Below are 17,470 nucleotides of genomic sequence, written 5' to 3'. Positions count from 1 at the left end.
TAATCTAAGTTTTCAAATTGTTGGAGATCATACTTTGCATCAAGATGACCATTGGACCAGTAGTAGTGGAATCTACTTGAGCATATGAGGACATTTTATGTTAAGTGATATTAACAGATGTCTGTGTAGTGCTACTGTGCAATTTGTATGACCATGCAGTGTTTCCATGGTGAGCATCTTGCATTTTGTTTAAGTATTTCAACGAATTCTAGAATCAGCTGAAATCTACAATAAACACACTACCTGCAGGCACCCGGATACGGATAAATCTGGTTGCAGATTAGCTATCTGGATTCAGGCTGAGAAATGCTAAAGGGGTATAGATGCTATCCATCACCGGAATGGACATGATGTGCACATAGAAGAATATATAAATGCAGTGTTCACTGACAACTAGCAGCAGTTATACTCATAGCCAATCACAGACATTTGCAAAAACTGTGTCTTGGAGTAATTCCATCTGCAGAAGGTTACAAAAGATCTAGCGCGCAAAACAGAGGGGCCACTGACAGAATTCAAAATTGCCACTGCAATCAGGCAACTTGCAACCAGCAGGTTCCCCAGTAGTGGACAGCCTCCCACTTACATTTTTTAAAAGCTACCAAACTGAATTGTTGGAAGTTTATGAGGCAGCATGCTATTGCCTCCATCTCAGGAATGACTTATTCTCCTGCTGCCTAACCCAGTTGCAATTCACTTGAGCACAACTCATATCGCCCATTATCTATATTGAATCTAGACTGAAAAATCTTGGGGAAGGTGTTTTCATCAAACCGGATTAAGCATACACTGGAGAACCTGGTTCACCCAGATCAAAATGGCTTTGTTCAGACAGAACGACATCCTCCAATATCCGTATGCTATTTCTTGCCTTCGACAGGATATAAGTGGACCAGCCCCAAGAGGAAGGACAGGTTGCCCAACCCAAGCCCTGTTTCTAATACATATTCAAATATCTAAAAGTTTTATATTCACTATGCATCTTTCCTATGAATTTTGCACTTATTTGAGCACAACATTACCACAGAGTGGTTGTTATGTGTCTTTATGTGTGTGTGTGGGTGCACCTGCACAACAGTATGCTTACCACCAATGTATGTCCCTTGAAATTTTTGTAGTCACTATGGGACAGATTTACAAGCCCCTTTTGCCGCCATTGCGTCACTTTTTACTGACGCAATGGCGGTGCAAAAAATGAGGCACATTTACAACGTGACGCATCTAGGGAGATGTGTCACGTTGCAAAGCCCTGCGTCACATTATAACTGCATCAGGTATAATGTATGCAGGGTGGGCGTTCCCACGCAAAAAGCCATGTAGAACTGACGCAGTGAAATTTACAACATTTCACTGCGTCACTCTACGCCTTCACTGCGTCAAAATCCCTAGGCCTGCTCAGACCAGGCAGAAGGAATGACACAGGGATTTTTGAATGGGACTCACCTATCTGTTGTGGCGCATTGCTGGAGTTGCGTCACTTTCATGAGCAACTCCAGCAATGCGTCACTTTTGGGCCAACAAATGCGTCAGAATTCTGACCCATCTGTTAATCCTTGCGCCATAGAGCACTGTATTATAAATACAGCCCACCCATGCTGGGGCAAGGACATTTGGCGCTGGCGCAAGGAAACTGACGCATCTATGCAGATGCGTCAGTTCCTTGTAAATCTGCCCACATATTTTGACCAGAATATTATGGTTAAAAATTATTTTGGAGTTGACAATCAGGTACCTTTCATTCATCAATACATTAACTTTTGCAATCATACTAAGGAAGCAACAACTACTTAAGTGCCCAAGGTTTCCACTCTGCAACTATGGAACACTTTCTTACTACCAGATGATGAAGCTATCGTGGGAAATTGTCACATATGCATGACGTGCCCCATTGCATCAGAGATGCCATGAAATGCACTCCTGATGTGAATGAAGAAGTGACAGACCAACAGAGGTATCTAAAACAATGAAACCCTGGATGTTCCCTCTCTAGGTCAAACCTCTAAAGAACTGACCTCCACATAGTATCTTTGGTTATGGATTGCTCATTTGAGGTTCTCTGGCTGCACTCCCACTTTGGGGCATTCAACCTTTACCAATAGATAGAACCTAAGGCAGTTTAAATGTTTTGCTGCACACTCGCTCTGGGCCACACCCAAATACAGAACAATGAAGGGCGTGCAGTGGGCTGCACCGATCAGACAAAGCAACCTTGTATGCAAGTCCACACCTTCGTGGAGCATGAATAAAGCAATCATACATGGAAACTCCAACTTGTACCCAATCCAGCAAGGAAACCGCAAACTTACTAGTGAGTACCAAATCGAATATAGAAATCGACTCACAAGGTTAGGCTTGCCCCAATTCTGAAGAAGACAGCACAGAGGTTAAGCATACACTGTTATGTAACAGACGAGCACTACTAAATTTACAATAATGCCACTCTTTCCATTTTAATACACTTTCCAACATAAACTACCTGACATAATCTTCGTGTCACAGCAATTAGTCAACTGACCACTCAGAACCCCATACATAACACCAACACGTCCCACTTAGGTCACACTACAATTAGTACTCTATCAAAGAGGGGAAGGAGCTCTAGATTGCACCAAAGAGGACAAACCAACCATCATCATTGCAAGACTCAGCATGAGCTAATTTGGAAAAGGAAACCTGTAACACCTGCTTATGCTTGGCCCAAACTGGCCAAAGCCATCTGTAGTGTTAGCTTGTATCAAATATGACAAGACAAATGCAATCAACAGGGCCACAACAGTGGCACCACGTGCTGTGTGATTTCAAATCACAGCAAGGCCAACCTATCCTCCTATCCTTCGAGAGGTCTATCATTAAATTAGGTAATTGTAACACTTGATAGGTATAGCTCTTAGAAATTACAAGTGTGGTACTGAGTGTTATATAAAAAATAATAGCATTTTAACTGTTACTAGCATTATATGTACCAATAAAATATTACACAATTGTTTCAGTGCTGCTTTGGTTGAGGGTAGATGGTTAAAGTAGTGGGATGGTGTAGCGACAGGGTATTTTGTACCATTTGGACTGGTGGTGACCATTGTCCACCGCCATCTCAGTATATGATGATTGGTCCTTCATTTCTGACTTTATTCTCCTATTTGCAGGGTTTGCCTATTGGCTTTGGCATGAGTCTATGTCTCTTTTGCCTCTTTTCGAGCCTAGAGGCCTAAACTAGAGAGCAGCCATCTTGTCTTCTTGCCTCAGTTGTCCGAGGCGCTTGTAGGCTAAAGGCAATGTTTAGTTTCAGCTTGTTATTCACTAGTTAGAAACTGGTGAGGACTGGCCCATATTGAAGGAATGTGCTTACTTCCCGGGCTCTAGAAGCAACTACAGCTGGCCACTGTGGGAGCGCAGGGAGCACAGGACTTGGTACTGGAATTCGGTGGGAGGCAGGGTGCTTGCTGGAAATTTCCATGAGCAGAGAGCCTCCCATATTATCAGAGAGCAGTGGAGCAGAGTGTTCAGTTGGTTTTGGAGAGTTGGAGAGGCTAGATGGTTCTTGGAACGATTGGAGAAGTTAGTTAGTCACCGAGATGGAAGACTTTAAACATCCAGACTTGGGAGCAGATTAACCCTGGGCGGAGGACTCCGCTACGCCCACGGAGTGGGATTAGTGCAGCCTACTCCGCCCTTCGCGAAGTAGGCGTAGCCGGGAGCACTACGCCCACTCTGAGGGCGTAGCGGAGTTGGCCGCCACCCGCCTCCCTCCCGCCTTCCCCTACTACTTTAATTTTGTCACCAGAGCCATATTTAAGTAAAAAAAAACGCACTTACCTTGTCCGCGGGTCCGGGGCTCCCTCTTCTAATCGCGCGCTGCCATCTTGGATCCCAATGCGCATGCGTGGCCGCCCACGCATGCGCATTTCTCACGAGAAATGCGCATACGCGGTATCCAAGATGGGGGCGCGCGATTAGAAGAGGGAGCCCCGGATCCGCGGACAAGGTAAGTGCGTTTTATTTACTTTATTATGGCTCTGTAACAAAAATAAAGTAGTAGGGGAAGGCGGGAAGGAGGCACGTAGTGGGGCTACGCGGAGTGCGGAGGTGGGCTTAGTTTCTCGCCCACTTCGCGTAGCTCCGCGAAGCCCCACTACGCCTGCTACGCCCAGGCTTAGAGCAGATTGAAGTCAGCAGCGGTGGCTATCAGAGTGCTATTATAGACTACTGCAGATGAAGAGACCAAAGAGGGTGCAAGCAGTGAGAAGGTGTAGCAGCTTTGACGAGGCATAGCGATGCAGACATGTACCAGTGAGTGCAGAGCAGAGTCCTGGAAAACCGAAGCGAGAGGAAGAGGGACCAGCTCAGCTGCTGAGACCAGAATGAGTGAGACTATGGTGAGGCATTCCTAGATAGGTTGCATTGTATAATCATTCACTCTTTTTTGCTTTCTAGATTATGTTTAGTTTCCCCCTTGCACTAATAATTCTTTATTTCATGTATAGATATACTGCTATCGCAAATGTCTTCTTTGTCTTGTCATTCTATTATTGTATAATAAAGAGACCCCAATGATTAGAGATTACCATTGCATGTTGTTTTCTTTGACAGGATTAACCTTTCTTTTTAGCCAGGTTCTGACGTATAGAAGGATGGGCGATTCCGTTCTACAGGTAACTGATGACGGAGGGAGATGTTTATTTTGGATAGAAAATAACTTCCAGTGGGATTGATTAGCACTAATGGTTTCTTTTTGGGAAGGTCAGGCCCCTATTCCATGTGTTAGGGAAATTGGTTCTGATCAGATACCCAAATGGTAGATGTCCAAGAGATCGTCCGGGGTCGGGTGTTAATGAGATCCTCCGTGGTCGGGCGTTAACGAGATCACCCGTGACAGGGTGTTAGTGAGATCGTCCTTGGTCGGGCTCTATGAGATCGTCCGTGGTCGGACGTTAGTGAGATAGTCCGTGGTCGGGCGTTAATGAGATCACCCGTGGTCGGGTGTTAGTGAGATCGTCCGTGGTCGGGCGTTAATGAAATTGTCGAGGGACGTTATAGCAATTGCAGAATCAGAGATGTGCCCAGTTCTATGAGGTAAATATTGGATATAGTGTGGATTCCCCATTCCCAGGTGAGTAATTTAGATATAGTGCTTGTAGTTACTGGGAAGGGTGGTGGTACTGTGTGTGCTATAATCGATAAGCTGATAACTTGGTCTGAAAATCCGGTCGCTACAGATGGCTTAAAGGCTACATGTATATGCAAAGAAAATGCAAATGTGCCATAGGATAGATCTCCTGCACCACAGATTAGCTATCCTACTCATATTATGAGTTGGTAACTACTTCTGCATGTGGGTGTTAATATTACACATCACATCACAGTAATTGGTACTGACTGAGCTGGACCTGGGCTTTTTGCAGGGTTACCCCCAAACCTTTTGCCTTTGCACTCCACTTTTCTATTAATTTATTTTCGTTGGTTTGGGACTCTGTGCACTTTACATAGCTGGCCAGTACTAAAGTGCATGTTCCCTCTCCTTAAAAGATAGTAGAATGAGCTCATACCCAATTTGCATATTTAAATTACTTATAGGTCCCTAGTAAAGTGGCCCTACATGAGCCCAGGACCTCTAAATTAAATGCTACCAGTTGGCCTGCAGCACTGATTGTGCCACCCACTTTAGTAGGCCTTTAAATGTGCTATAGGCCTGCCATTGAAGAACCTGTGTGTGCAGCTATCACTCCCATGTTTACCTGGCAAAATAAACCTTTTGCCAGGCCCAACCCTTCCTTTTTGAAACATACAGGACAAGACAGCCCAAGAGAAGGATGCAGTGTATTTAAAAAGTTGGGCATGAAGTTTTAGGTTTTACATGTCCTGGTAGTGAACATATACTTTTACCTATGTCCCATGGGCATATTGGGTTGTCCTTGTGTAGTGACCGTATTTTTGGCTCTATTTCTGAGTGATGGTGACTTTAAGCTTGCTACCATCCTGAATCCCTATTCTTGCCTTGTGTTGGTCCTTTTCAGGCCTTTTTCCAGACCTACAAGCATAAACTAGAGGATAGGTGCTTATTATGATGATAGATCCCTTATTCCTGACTCTAATCCATCTATTTCCTATTGGATTTGACATAATTATGTGTCCTCTCATCATCCTACCTATAGTAGAGGGTGGATCCTGTAGTCCTGACTTTATATTACATATTGGTATGGTTTGTGTATGTACTCTGACAGAGCTAAGTGTTATTTCATCTTTCTCAGGCCTACAAGGCACAGAACTAGAGAGACTCCATTTTGCTTTCTGTCCCTGCAGACTGAGATGCTTGCAGGGTAAAGGTGATGTTTTAGTTATGAGGTGTTGTTCACTTGGAGAGAACCGGTCTGGGCCGGCCCTTATCGGTAGGCTGTATTATTCTTTGTGTCGAAGACACCACAAAAGGTCGGCCGGCTGGGTGTGTGTCCTTGACGCAGAGTGGTGCAGAGATCTGATGGGCGGCAGGCTGATGGCTGGAACTTTCCATGAGGAGAGAGCATTCCATATTAGTGAAGTGCAGAGGCGGAGTTAGTGAGTTGGAGCCAGAGAGAGAAGTCAGACAGTCGATGCTTGGAACAGAGAGAAGTCAGTTTTGTCAGTTTTGTGAGTGAGTCAGTTGGAGCCAGGGAGAGAAGAAGAGACTGTCGATGCTTGGAACAGAGAGAAGACAGTCAGTGAGTTGGAACCAGAGAGAGAAGTCAGAAGCAGTTGTGAGCAGATGGTGTTTTGAACAGAGAGAAGTGAGATGATGTTTGGAACTGAAGGAAGCAGTCAGAAGCAGTTACTTATCAGAAGGAGTTGTGATCAGCTGGAGTCTGAAGTGATGCCTTTTGGAAGAGACTGAAGTTATATCGTGGATTAGTCTGTGGGAGCAGCTGGAGTGAATTGGACATTGGAGCTGAGATAATCAGACAGAGTGAAGAAGATAGTGGAGCGAACGGTTATCAGAGCGGCAGAAATTATTAGGCTAAAGCTGGAAGGTGGAGAGAGTTCGTGGGGGAGAGGAATCCAGTGCAGAGTGATCAGCGCAGATGCGTGTCCAAGAGTGCAGGGGAGGATCTGAGACGAGCTAAGGCACAGACGAGAGAGGAACCCAGATGACAGCTAGAGAAAGACTTCATACCAATCAGACTGTAATATAGTTTGCTTTACATTGAAACATTAACCTTGTCCTTACTGTATTGCTAATTCTTTTTCTTTCAGCGGTGTGCAGTATAATCCATTCCCTCTTTAGCTATTTACAGTTAATTACATGTGGATGTGTTATAGTAATAAAGCTTTACAGAGACCCCGCAGATCTGTGTATGTGTCTTTTCCCATTTTCCTTTGCAGGCTATATGTTATAGTATAGTGTCATATTGTTATTGTTATTGTGATAAATAAAGGACCCCAGTTCTTAGTGAACCAGTGTACCTCTTGTTCTTGTATAATAAAGGTAACCTGTTCTTCTAGTCAGGTATTGTTTCGCGAACAGATGCTACCCCTGATCAAATAAATGGTAACTGAATAATGAGGGAGAGAGGAGCCCTTGAAATAGAGAATAAGTTGTACACAGTGTAATTTGGCCATTCTTGTACCACATAAAATATATGAGACATTCCCAGTAGGTATAGAGAAACTTCCCAACATAGAGAGAGAGAGCTGAAGGTATTCATAGGAAAATGATCGTCGTTGTGTAGCGGCGTTAGTGAGAGCACTGATTGTGGTCAGTGTGTATACCCACAAGATTGTGGCTTGAGAGAGCACCGGGGGGATACGGTGTGTAAGGAGATCGCCTCTAGGGAAAGTGGCGTTAGTGAGAGCACTGATTGTGGTCAGTGTGTATACCCACAGGATTGTGGCTTGTGTATGTATGAAATAGTGAGAGCACTGGGAGGACACAGTGTGTATACCCACAAGATTGTGGCTTGAGAGAGCACTGAGTGTGTCAGTGTGTAATGGTAAGTTTTTGGAAATGCCCCCTTCACTATGAGTAGGAGGGTAGCTGTTGGATCCGGCCCTTTGGGCAGGTTCACCCCTAGACTTTTTGCTTTTTCCTAGCCTGTTTCTGGAACCTGGTGTTGGTGATTCTAGGCCTCTGCGCACTTTTTTCACTGTGGTACAGTGTAAAGTGCTGGAGCTCTCTGTATGAAGGGTGAGTGGCCTGCCCTCCCATAGGAATGAATGGGGAATATGTATGCCCATGGTAAATTCCTGATGCGTGGGGAGTGCAGGGTAGGCGTGGGCGGAAAATCCGCTCCGCTCGCGGATTTTGCGGATTTTCGGGAAATCCGCAATCCGCGAGATTTGCGGATTTCCCGCAAAATCCGCAAATTCGCACGCAGCGGATTTTTTTGGCGGCGCGCGGCGTTGGTGATACAATTTTTGCGGCGCGCGGCGTTTATCATCGTTTGCCGAGTTGTTTTTTTCGATAGTTTGCGAGTGCTGCGCCATTTTGGATCTTGCTGTGTGATCCCGCGGGAATTTGCGAGCGCGATTACGTCATCGCGGCTTGCCAGCGATAGTTTGTCAACGCGAGTACGGCGAGATCACGTCTCGCGGTACTTCGCAATTGCGAGATTTGAGATGCGGCGAGCGAAAATATAAATTTGCAATTCTGCACAAGAAATCCACCAGCAAGCAGCATAAACCTTCTAGAAATGATGATTTTTATGTGAATAACTCCTTAGTTTGACATTTGCCTGCACTTTTTTAGCGAGGAGTCCATTTTGGGGAGGGGGGCAGGGGGGTGGGAGGAAGGAAGTGCCCCATAGTCTTCAACTTCCTGTTCCTGTTCAGCAGGCTCCTCCCAGTGCTTTGTCCATCTCCTGGTCACTTTTCATTCGGATGTGGACCTGGAAAGATTACTTTTTGTGGATGCTGCTGGATCTTTGGATTTGAGGCCTTTTTGACTTTCTTTGGATCACTGTTGGATTAGAAATTTTACAAGTAAGTTTGTTTGGGGCATTACAGTTGCTGCAACTAAAATTTTGGGTTTTTCGATTTTTGGGCCGTTTTGGGGCCTTTTCCCCAGGGGTACTCAGTGGTGGGTGGACTGATTCTTTCTGTGGGTTGTCTTGAACTTAAACATCATGGAGGCGATAGATGAATTGGGATTGTGCTGATTTTTCTGTGTTTTTCGATTTTTTTTTTTTGTAAAATTTTGTGTTTTTCGATTTTTGACCTGTTGTTGGGGCCTTGACCAGGGGTAGTGAGTGGTGCATGGGCCTAGTCTTTCTGTGGGCTGTCTTGAATTTAAACATCATGGAGGCCATGGATGGAATGGGATTGTGCTGATTTTGCAGTGTTTTCGATTTTTGGGCCTGTACTTGTGGCCTTTTCACCAGGGGTATTTGAGTCTAGCATGGGCCTAGTCTTTCTGTGGGCTGTCTTGAATTTAAACATCATGGAGGCCATGGATGGAATGGGATTGTGCTGATTTTGCAGTGTTTTTCGATTTTTGGGCCTGTACTTGTGGCCTTTTCACCAGGGGTATTTGAGTCTAGCATGGGCCTAGTCTTTCTGTGGGCTGTCTTGAATTTAAACATCATGGAGGCCATGGATGGAATGGGATTGTGCTGATTTTGCAGTGTTTTTCGATTTTTGGGGGTGTTCATGGGGAGGGACATGCCATGTGGCTGGTGGCCATTTTGAGTGCAGCTACAGGCACTGGCCATGTGCTGGCAGGCAAGTGGCCATTTTGAATGCAGGCTTTGTTGTTAGGCCTCCAACCATTTTGCCTACTTTTCAACCTTTATTTATGCCCAGGGGTAGTGAGTCTTGCATGGGCCTAGTATTTCTGTGGGTTGTCTTGAATTTAAACATCATGGAGGCCATGGATTGAATGGGATTGTGCTGATTTTGCTGTGTTTTTCGATTTTTGGGCCTGTACTTGTGGCCTTTTCACCAGGGGTATTTGAGTCTAGCATGGGCCTAGTCTTTCTGTGGGCTGTCTTGAATTTAAACATCATGGAGGCCATGGATGGAATGGGATTGTGCTGATTTTGCAGTGTTTTTCGATTTTTGGGCCTGTACTTGTGGCCTTTTCACCAGGGGTATTTGAGTCTAGCATGGGCCTAGTCTTTCTGTGGGCTGTCTTGAATTTAAACATCATGGAGGCCATGGATGGAATGGGATTGTGCTGATTTTGCAGTGTTTTTCGATTTTTGGGGGTGTTCATGGGGAGGGACATGCCATGTGGCTGGTGGCCATTTTGAGTGCAGCTACAGGCACTGGCCATGTGCTGGCAGGCAAGTGGCCATTTTGAATGCAGGCTTTGTTGTTAGGCCTCCAACCATTTTGCCTACTTTTCAACCTTTATTTATGCCCAGGGGTAGTGAGTCTTGCATGGGCCTAGTATATCTGTGGGTTGTCTTGAATTTAAACATCATGGAGGCCATGGATTGAATGGGATTGTGCTGATTTTGCAGTGTTTTTCGATTTTTGGGCCTGTACTTGTGGCCTTTTCACCAGGGGTATTTGAGTCTAGCATGGGCCTAGTCTTTCTGTGGGCTGTCTTGAATTTAAACATCATGGAGGCCATGGATGGAATGGGATTGTGCTGATTTTGCAGTGTTTTTCGATTTTTGGGCCTGTACTTGTGGCCTTTTCACCAGGGGTATTTGAGTCTAGCATGGGCCTAGTCTTTCTGTGGGCTGTCTTGAATTTAAACATCATGGAGGCCATGGATGGAATGGGATTGTGCTGATTTTGCAGTGTTTTTCGATTTTTGGGGGTGTTCATGGGGAGGGACATGCCATGTGGCTGGTGGCCATTTTGAGTGCAGCTACAGGCACTGGCCATGTGCTGGCAGGCAAGTGGCCATTTTGAATGCAGGCTTTGTTGTTAGGCCTCCAACCATTTTGCCTACTTTTCAACCTTTATTTATGCCCAGGGGTAGTGAGTCTTGCATGGGCCTAGTATTTCTGTGGGTTGTCTTGAATTTAAACATCATGGAGGCCATGGATTGAATGGGATTGTGCTGATTTTGCAGTGTTTTTCGATTTTTGGGCCTGTACTTGTGGCCTTTTCACCAGGGGTATTTGAGTCTAGCATGGGCCTAGTCTTTCTGTGGGCTGTCTTGAATTTAAACATCATGGAGGCCATGGATGGAATGGGATTGTGCTGATTTTGCAGTGTTTTTCGATTTTTGGGCCTGTACTTGTGGCCTTTTCACCAGGGGTATTTGAGTCTAGCATGGGCCTAGTCTTTCTGTGGGCTGTCTTGAATTTAAACATCATGGAGGCCATGGATGGAATGGGATTGTGCTGATTTTGCAGTGTTTTTCGATTTTTGGGCCTGTACTTGTGGCCTTTTCACCAGGGGTATTTGAGTCTAGCATGGGCCTAGTCTTTCTGTGGGCTGTCTTGAATTTAAACATCATGGAGGCCATGGATGGAATGGGATTGTGCTGATTTTGCAGTGTTTTTCGATTTTTGGGGGTGTTCATGGGGAGGGACATGCCATGTGGCTGGTGGCCATTTTGAGTGCAGCTACAGGCACTGGCCATGTGCTGGCAGGCAAGTGGCCATTTTGAATGCAGGCTTTGTTGTTAGGCCTCCAACCATTTTGCCTACTTTTCAACCTTTATTTATGCCCAGGGGTAGTGAGTCTTGCATGGGCCTAGTATTTCTGTGGGTTGTCTTGAATTTAAACATCATGGAGGCCATGGATTGAATGGGATTGTGCTGATTTTGCAGTGTTTTTCGATTTTTGGGCCTGTACTTGTGGCCTTTTCACCAGGGGTATTTGAGTCTAGCATGGGCCTAGTCTTTCTGTGGGCTGTCTTGAATTTAAACATCATGGAGGCCATGGATGGAATAGGATTGTGCTGATTTTGCAGTGTTTTTCGATTTTTGGGCCTGTACTTGTGGCCTTTTCACCAGGGGTATTTGAGTCTAGCATGGGCCTAGTCTTTCTGTGGGCTGTCTTGAATTTAAACATCATGGAGGCCATGGATGGAATAGGATTGTGCTGATTTTGCAGTGTTTTTCGATTTTTGGGCCTGTACTTGTGGCCTTTTCACCAGGGGTATTTGAGTCTAGCATGGGCCTAGTCTTTCTGTGGGCTGTCTTGAATTTAAACATCATGGAGGCCATGGATGGAATGGGATTGTGCTGATTTTGCAGTGTTTTTCGATTTTTGGGGGTGTTCATGGGGAGGGACATGCCATGTGGCTGGTGGCCATTTTGAGTGCAGCTACAGGCACTGGCCATGTGCTGGCAGGCAAGTGGCCATTTTGAATGCAGGCTTTGTTGTTAGGCCTCCAACCATTTTGCCTACTTTTCAACCTTTATTTATGCCCAGGGGTAGTGAGTCTTGCATGGGCCTAGTATTTCTGTGGGTTGTCTTGAATTTAAACATCATGGAGGCCATGGATTGAATGGGATTGTGCTGATTTTGCAGTGTTTTTCGATTTTTGGGCCTGTACTTGTGGCCTTTTCACCAGGGGTATTTGAGTCTAGCATGGGCCTAGTCTTTCTGTGGGTTGTCTTGAATTTAAACATTATGGAGGGCATGGATGGATTGGGATTGTGCTGATTTTGCAGTGTTTTTCGATTTTTTTGTGCTCTATAACTGAACTGATGTTCCTCTGTCTTCCATTTTTTTTAGGTGCACAAGACTCAAGAGAACCACCAGTGCCAGGAAGAAGTCCTGCAGCGGTGTGTGTGTGCAGCATAACGTCACGCGACGTCACGTCTGGCCTCAGACAACTCTACAATTCGTGCAACTGCGGCCTGCTGTCTGACCTGCTCTGAAGAAGATGGCCCCGCCCCCAAAGAAAGTTCTCCGTAGCTCCTCTAGCAAGAAAGTTGCTAGTAAGGAGCAGAAGAAGCAAGTTACCAAGGAGGCTGGTGTGCCACCCGCCACTTTTTTTGGGAGCAAAAAAAAAAGTACGCCTGCAGCAGCAGGATCTGCTGGGGACCAACCTGAGAGCAGCACCCCTGCTCCATTGGGTTCAGTGCCTCCACCACCACGCCAACTTAAGTCAAAGCCCTTGAGTGCTTCAGAGGCAGTCAGTGTACTTCTCCAATCACCATCGACCAGTGATGTTGGCTCATCGCAAGAAAGTAGCAGCAATGTCCCTGAATCAACACAGGTTGTTGTAACTCATCTGACAAGTGTTGAACAACCACAGCCGCAACAACAACACCATGTGCAAGTACACGCCCAAGTACATGTGGAAGGAGAGGCAGCAAAAGGAGATGCGCAAGCAAAGGTGCATGGACGTTCACAAGTGCCCACAATAGTTGTTCCTCCCGAAGTAGGGGCACATTTGGAAATCGACAATGAAGCTGAGGTATCATTGGAAGCCACTCCTCCTGATGATCATTCATTGTCTTCCACATCCCTAGCAAGGAAAAGATCAAGGGGGGTGTCTACATCTTCTTCAAGCCCACCTCGTTCTGGTGCAAGTGATCTGTCTTGGGAACCACAACTGCGGTCTGACAGTGAGGCAGAGGCACACCATGATCTGACACCGGTACCTAAGCGTAAAAGGAAGGTCGTCCAAAAACTCAAACCTATGGAGTGTGATGAGGCTCAACAAGAAGTGACAGATACTGCTGGTGATGAAGCCTCTCACGATGACGACGAGCCAGTCATCACAAAGGTCACTGCAGCCCCACCGGGCATGCAGCAAAGAGACATTTTGACCCTATCCCGAGAAGCTGCTGAGCGTGATGATGATGTCGGCGAGGAGGCAATGGAAATGGAATCATTAGATTTGGAGTTAAGTAGTACACCAAAACCTACCGCTTCCATATTTCTTCGCAAGAAGGTACCCACCTCGTCCTCGACCTCAATTCGTGGTGGTGAAAGTGCAAAACGTACTGAAGTTCGGCAATCCACATCCTCCACTTCATCTGTCATTAGCAGCAGGACCACCACCACCAGTATCGCCGCCTCCTCCGGCCCCCGAAGACATTTCAAGTCTCCAGTTTGGGACTTCTTTAGTGTTTGCCCAAAAAAGGAAAACGTAGCCATTTGTAGCCTTTGTAAGCTTCGATTTAGTCGTGGTAAGCTTGGTTCTAACTATGGTACCGGAGGCCAGAGAGGTCATCTTGAGAGAAGGCACCCTGTCCAATGGTTTCCGCACCTAGAGGCGGTCAAGAAAGCCGGAATTGCACGTAATGAAAACGTTGATTTGTCATCTGCTGATGACGAGGAGGTAGAAGAAGACGATTCAAACACTTCACTTACACCCAGTTCCCATGTCAGCAGCACACCCCATGGGAGCCACACTAAGAGTGTGGGAGAGAGTGAGACATCAATGCGGAAAAGTTCATCAGCGAGCGTAACTGGGTCGAAGAGATCATCATCATCCCGTAAATCATTGGTCCAGGGCAACATTAAAAAGATGTTGTTTACAGAAGCGCAATATGAACGCAACCACCCAATGACCCGTCTGTATAACACTAAGCTGGCTAAAATGCTAGCTCTGGACCTTCTCCCTTTTTCTTTTGTAGAAGGGGTTGGTTTTCTAGAATTAGTGACAGCGCTCTGCCCTAAATGGAAGGTTCCTAGCCGGTTCTATTTTGCCCGAGTTGCGGTTCCAGCACTACATGAAGATGTTCTGAAGGTGATTGGGGCAGCTTTGCAGAAGAGTGCTGTTCACACTATACATCTGACAACAGACATGTGGACCAGTGGCGCAGGCGCTGATTACATGTGCATCACTGCACACTGGGTCTCTTTTTCAGGGGCTAAAGCAAAGCTAAACTCAGGTGTTGACACTAACATTGTTTTTAAAGGTGCTCGGAAACATGCAACACTAGCCATGTTTGGTTTGGAGAAACGTCACACAGCAGAAAACATTTTGGATGTCTTTAACACAAAGGTCCTTAACTGTCTGTCCCCACTAAAACGCAAGGTTGGTTATGTTTCCACGGACAATGGCTCCAATATAGTTAAGGCCATGAGGGACGGTTACTATTTCAGAGTGCCGTGTTTGGCGCACTGTATAAACCTGGTTGTCCAAAAATTCTTGGGTAACAAACGCAGTGCAGCGTACAGTGTATTGGAGAACTGCCGAAAAATTTGCAAGCATTTCAGGCATTCTTTTAAGGCCCGGAAGCAGCTGAGGAGCATGCTATATCAATGTCAAATGCCAGTGAAAGCACTCATCCAGGAGGTGGTAACACGTTGGAACTCAACCTTCTACATGCTTGAGCGTCTGTATGAGCAGTATACGCAACTCGATCAATATTTCTTGAAAGAGGGTATAGAGGAGCTGAGGATGGGTGGGCCGCAATGGAACATAGTTGAAAGCCTAACACGCATGCTTCGTCCTTTTGAGGTCTTCACGCGTGCAGTCAGCAAGGAGGACTCTAATTTGGGAAAAGCTATCCCATTGTTGTACATGCTGGAGGACCAACTGAAGGAGGTGTGTTCTGTGTTTGGAAAAGATGACAAAAAGAAAGACTCTTTGCTTCTGGCTGAGCAATTATTACAGCTCCTACAAGGTGATGAACGTCTTCAAAAGATCCACTCAGAACAGCATTACATTTGTGCTACTATTCTGGATCCACGCTACAAAAAGGCGCTGGCAGGCAGAGCATTCTTTCCTTTTGGTGATGAAGATGTTACAAAGTACAAACGTTGGCTAGCCTTGTCAGCCAAGAAGTTTGAAACAGAACGGCTGGAAATTGAAGGAAATGGCAGTACATCAGCAGGCCATCCCCAGTCAAAACAATCCACTTCTGCACCTGTGGCTGTGGCACAAGTGACCTCTCAGCCGTTAAAGACACCGGCAACCGGATCATCTGCACGAAAGACAACAGAAACATTGGAGGCTGAAGAGGATTGGCTAGCTCTGCGTGGGTTTGGTTCTCAAAAGGTCAGAGGCACAGCAAGAGCTACGCAAAGTGGAGGAACCTTGGAGGAGGACCTTGAGTCGATGGTGAAGGACTATCTGAATGACTCCACAGAGGTCTATGTTAATTCTGACCCATTGGCGTATTGGCATGGGAAAAAAGAATTGTGGCCACAGCTCACCAACCTGGCTTTAAACTACTTGTCTTGCCCACTCGCAAGTGTGTCTTCTGAACGGGTTTTCAGTGCGGCTGGTGGGATTGTAACTCCCAAACGGAGCCGCCTCTCGCCCAAAAATGTGGAGAGGTTAACAATGATCAAGATGAATCAGCACCTCATACCACCAGATATAAGAGTACGAGAGAGCGTGCCGGATGAAGAGGAGGTGGCCAGCACCATAGATGAGGGAATTTCTACTCTGTCAGGTGCCACTGACCTCACCCTGGCTGAATTCGCAGAGTATGATGACGAAGCCTTATTCTTATTCCTGGACCGTGATACCGACTTCGAGCCCTGAAAATGAGACAACGAATCAATAACTTTCTTTTTCATCCTTATTCACTTTTATTCCTGTGTGTCTGTCTTTCTTTGTTGTGCACAGTTAATATAATTCAAACTTTAATCAGATAATCACAAAAACAAGCCCATCAGCAGAACTGTCTTCACTTGTTTGCTAATTTATTTGAAGGTGCCGCAGTCTGCATTCCTCAGGTTCACAAGTTCAGAAGAACATGCTCCTCTATCCTCCTCCTCCAGACTCCTATTTCCATCAAAGCAGAGGGCTGGTTTACGCCCAATGAAGAAAGACTCAGCACTTGTGGGGGTGTTGTTCTACCTCTTTGCAGGTGAGTTGACGGGTCTGGGGCCATTGCTGGGAAGCACTAAAAGTGGTTTGTGCCAAATCCGAGGCGGAAATTTTTTTGTGTTTTTGATGACTTGCTTGCCTTTGAGGTGCTCTTAGGGGGGGGTTCCGTCTGTTTGTGGGTGCGTTTCGTGGTCTGAGAGCACTGCTGGGACACTCTAATCTTGATTGCATTTGCTTTTCAGGAAATCCGTCGTGCCAACCCCGACTTATGGCCTAGCTACGCAGCGCGTTTGGACCGAAGGCCCAGAAATATTGCAAGTATGAGATTTTGCTTTTGGCCTGTTTGGGGGTGTTATGCTTCTTGGCGGGTGGGTTGCCGGGTCTTGGGGCATTCCTGGGAAGGTCTAATACCGGGTAGAAGTGGTTGGGACAAAATCCAGGCCGATTTTTTTTTGGGCTATTTCTGACATTTTGCTCTATGTAGCGTTTTCGGGGGCCTGTTTGGGGGGCTTCCTGGTGTTTGCGGGTGAGTTTCGTGGTCTGGGAGCACTGCTGGGACACTCTAATCTTGATTGCATTTGCTTTTCAGGAAATCCGTCGTGCCAACCCCGACTTATGGCCTAGCTACGCAGCGCGTTTGGACCGAAGGCCCAGAAATATTGCAAGTATGAGATTTTGCTTTTGGCCTGTTTGGGGGTGTTATGCTTCTTGGCGGGTGGGTTGCCGGGTCTTGGGGCATTCCTGGGAAGGTCTAATACCGGGTAGAAGTGGTTGGGACAAAATCCAGGCCGATTTTTTTTTGGGCTATTTCTGACATTTTGCTCTATGTAGCGTTTTCGGGGGCCTGTTTGGGGG

The 17,470-nt window shown here is 46.1% G+C and overlaps 1 protein-coding gene across 2 annotated transcripts in view; it reads right to left on the bottom strand.

Moving 5' to 3' along the window:
* LOC147690170 (cholesterol 24-hydroxylase-like) overlaps positions 1–17,470 on the bottom strand; it is a 440,216-nt gene that overhangs the window by 329,079 nt on the left and 93,667 nt on the right. The window lies entirely within an intron of this gene.

Source organism: Lissotriton vulgaris, chromosome 9 (assembly GCF_964263255.1).
Source record: "Lissotriton vulgaris chromosome 9, aLisVul1.2, whole genome shotgun sequence".
In the NCBI taxonomy this organism is placed as follows: domain Eukaryota; kingdom Metazoa; phylum Chordata; class Amphibia; order Caudata; family Salamandridae; genus Lissotriton; species Lissotriton vulgaris.
The sequence above is the reverse complement of the archived record's forward strand: the minus strand, read 5'-3'. Positions and strand labels throughout refer to the sequence as shown.